Source organism: Hyalella azteca, unplaced genomic scaffold, assembly GCF_000764305.2.
Source record: "Hyalella azteca isolate HAZT.00-mixed unplaced genomic scaffold, Hazt_2.0.2 contig6811, whole genome shotgun sequence".
NCBI classification, from domain to species: Eukaryota; Metazoa; Arthropoda; class Malacostraca; order Amphipoda; family Hyalellidae; genus Hyalella; species Hyalella azteca.
Window position 1 is genome coordinate 213859 of NW_025936959.1, and position 4146 is coordinate 218004.

Here is a 4146-nt window from a genome sequence, read left to right on the forward strand (position 1 = left end):
CGATAATTCAGGGCTGAAATGGTGCATGTTAGATAACAATCGTTATGCTCTAATCGAAATAGTAGAATATACAACAGGTAGAAAAATTAAATGCTCACGGAATTCACAACGATGAAGTACGTACGTGTATCAAATAACAAGAATATCAACCACCATACTTTATCCTCTCCTTTTGACTCATGAATCTGACAAGATGTCTGTTTTTCTCATTTCCAATGTAAAGTTTTATTCCTTATTCAGCTCTCTTTTTCTATCTGCTCATTAGATGCACTGTTGTCTCTAGACTATTTGACAAAAAAGTGGCAACCGCTGCAGTGAGAATAATTGAACATTAATAAATACGATTGAAAAATTCTTCCATATCTAATATCCTCAGGATTTGTTCATGCAGGAGACGGCAGTCACAGTCATTAAATCCTATAGCGATAGACAACTTACGAATGACAGGGGAGAATAGGCTAATAAAAGCATTGTTTTCAAGACATAAGAAACTAGTTGAAATCTCTGAATTGTATCTGGGCTTCTGGTAAATGCAAGACAATGATATAATTCCCCACAGCCCTCACAAAAGGGCTTAAAACAATACATTTAATTTCCTATTAACTAACTCATACAAAAGGTGACGACGACAGGGTAAGAAAACAATAGAGCTTTGCAGCAGCTCTTTAATTGTAGAGGAGGAAACCATAAACAAACGCGGAAGATGGAATAATTAATAATAGTAATATATTTGCATTATAACTTCATAGTTAGTTAAACCAACACGATTAAATTAAATAAATAAGTTTGACGCAACCTGGCATCCGATTAATGCTATTGCGATTTCCGACACTGCATTGACTTGATACTTATTTAATTATAACATTCCCCAACGTCACTCTCAATCAATCGCGTACGATCGACCTAGAATGCCCTCGATAGATGCACGCATAATATTGTCTACATTAAAATTGTAATTACGATATGCTCATTCAATTGATTTCTATTATTGTAACAATGAATTGTGCACCACGTACATATATTACATAAGTTGTATTAGTCCCATGTAGTGGAAAATCAGAAGATAAACAGCAAAGCAGGAGGCCAGCATGCTTTTCAAATTGCATCAAATTACCCAATTTTGTGACAGCTCTCAAATTTTCTGATCCTTCAGTGGTAATTTAACCCGTGGATTTATTAAAGACTATACAAACGCGCATAAAAGAACGACGCTTGTAATTCCTGCCATATTTCTTCATGCTTCATTTTGAATTTTCAATTAAACATTTAGTCCCAATAATTTAAACAGAAAGCCATAAACGGACCTTTAACATTTACGCAGCAATTAAATTGTTCACAAGCAGTTGGCCGAAAAAAAGGAAATTTTCCTAAGAACACAACGAAGAGGCGCTATTGTTAACGGACAATTATTTGCTTCTAATACAGAGAAAATGTTTAGTCAGCGTAACCAAAAAGCAATATTGTGTTAGCACAGAAAATAGATATGTCTTACGTGTACGAATTTATGTTGTGTGCGCACAATGTTCGTATGTTTTCGAATTCATTTGAAACTTTCTCAAGTTCAGCAGTAGCCAATTCGTTGCAACGAGCAAAGCGGCATCTGTTCGATATAAGATAGCTTCTTTGGGATGTGATTCACACTTCTGCAATCTATGACATCAGTGCAAAATTTGATCAATTTATTTTCAGTCAAGGCTTTCATCATTAAAAAAATCGTTGGAGCGTTAAACGCAATCTGGTGTTTACAGATAAATTTTTTGTCAAAAAAAGTCTTTGTTGCAAGCAAATTGATTCGGAGAAATCCTTGATGCGTGAAGCATATTGGATCGACTTTTCCTATTTGAACCAAGGAAAACGCAATTAAACCGTCTGTTTCTAACGCCTTTGATGCTGTTCAAGGAAAAAATTAAAATTTTTTACTCAAATAATATCGGCTCTTTAATCGTCCGAAAAAAAAGCGAACGAACTAGGTTTTTTCATTAGTTTACATCATCGTCAATAAGAGGCTGAAAGAAAGACTTAAAAGCTAAATAGTTAAGCCAGAATTTGGGTAAGTAAAGTTGGAAGTTCTGCACAGTGAAAGTTTTCAAGCATGTTAAAAAAATCGACAAAAGGACGTTTTATAAAAATTCTTTATGCGAAAATGATTAAGACTGCCAGGTTCTCAGTCTTAGTTTCATTAAAATTAACGAAGCTCAGTATTTCACTTTAACGACTCGTGGGTAATGAGAATTACAATCTAGCTTTCATAACAGTGAAAGACGATAGATGCAATATAATTCAAGCAATATACATCACTTTTAAGTTCTTATTAATATAAGTTCCATCAATTATCCAGAAATATCAAAATGTAAAGGTCTCGAAAAAATCTGCGAATATTGCCTGCAAAAATTTTCGACAATTACAATTACGGATCATCGACTTGTATTCAACGGTACGGCCAGCCATACTATAACATCGGCACTGCTACTTAGGTTGCTGTAAGTCAGGGCCCCGTCCGTTAATGTCTTTACAGATCATTTATCACGGCAAATGCCGCACCCGACGCTATTCCGGGATGTTTGACCTGCCATCCAAGCAAGCGCCTGCCACGATTTCTTTCTGAAGCTATCGGATGGCCAGCGCAGAGCTGTAGGCAAAACACAGCACCTCGCCTTGTTCCGGTTAAATCCCGGAGCTCTTTCCTGTCCATAAAATAAAACGAGGAGCACTTTTATCTTTGAAAACAAATTCAACTTCGTGAAAAGTTATACTGGCAAACGTGTGTCGTACCTACAAATTATTGACTTAACCTCGGCACAAACGGCCTGCCTCTAACAGTAAGAAAAGATCGCGCAATGAAAAAAGGTCATCATAAGTATATTGTACTAAAATATTTTCAGTGCAATATTCATTTAAGCTACCTTTGATTACTTTCTTTGCATTAACTATAATTATTTGCTAAACAATGAAATAAAATCATACAGAATGTAAATTTGAAAATAGTAGCAAAACTGAAAGATTTTATTGGAATCTATCCTCTAGATTCTAGATAGATGTAAAAAATACGTTAACAGCAGAAATAAAGTGAATGTGTAGGCATGTAATATTTCCAGGAAAAAAATTAGTAGAGGATAAAATTTCTATTCGAACATACACGACTGAAAGTTTGAGGCAAGATACAAAAATACGTCAACGACGACGACGTAGTGTAAGTGTGTGAGCGCGTATTATTTCTCGGTGGATACGTATCATTTCCCGGTGGATATGTATTTTTCCCCGCTGAATATATGTACACATATCCACGGATAAACTATAGACAATGACTGAGGCAATGTATTATTACCCAGTGGATATGTATTATTTCCTAGTGGATATGTATTATTTCCCGGTGGAAATATTATATATCCCGATGGATATAGCAAGAATTGCGGCGGGCGCGCGACGCACGAGATAAACAAGAGCTCGGAGTGACAGTGCGTATCGTCGCGGCACCTCTCAATGTGCGCGACTCGTTTCATTTCTCCTCTCTTGTATTCCTACGCGTTCCCAGTATTAGATAGCAGAACACGGTTCCAGGAGACGAGTTAGTACCTATTGGGTGCGTCACAGAAATTTTCACTATGCTCCAGAAATTTCCATTTCTTTGAACCAAATGAAATCGAGCTCTTTTCGGAGCAGTGAACAAACAGAATTATTATGATTACAGATTCTGGATTCCATGCACGGTTGCAGAGACAAAGTTTTCAGTCGTTGTGCGGGATTTGAAAACCCAAAGTTGTATTTCTGAATCTTTTTCAAAACAAATTTTGTTCGGTGGATAAAATCCTGCTTGGTTTTTTAAATATTTATTTATTTTCTTGTATGCAAAAGTAAAATAATCGTCAAACTGGTCTTCGGTCATCATCGTCTACCTGACGTAATATCCAACGAAAAGTTTAGTATAATATATATAAACAATTATTCAGCCTTTGATTGGAGCTTTGATTGCGAAGACTTGATTTTGCCCATCTAGGCATCTGATCATAATTAAGTCTACTGGAATTTTCATCCATAGTAACAACCTTCGAAAGCACAAAATCCGAAATATTTTAAAACCGTCAGTTAAAATTTGCAGTTATTTGCGTGAAGAAATTCCTACCATAATTTGTATCACAATATCTAGTT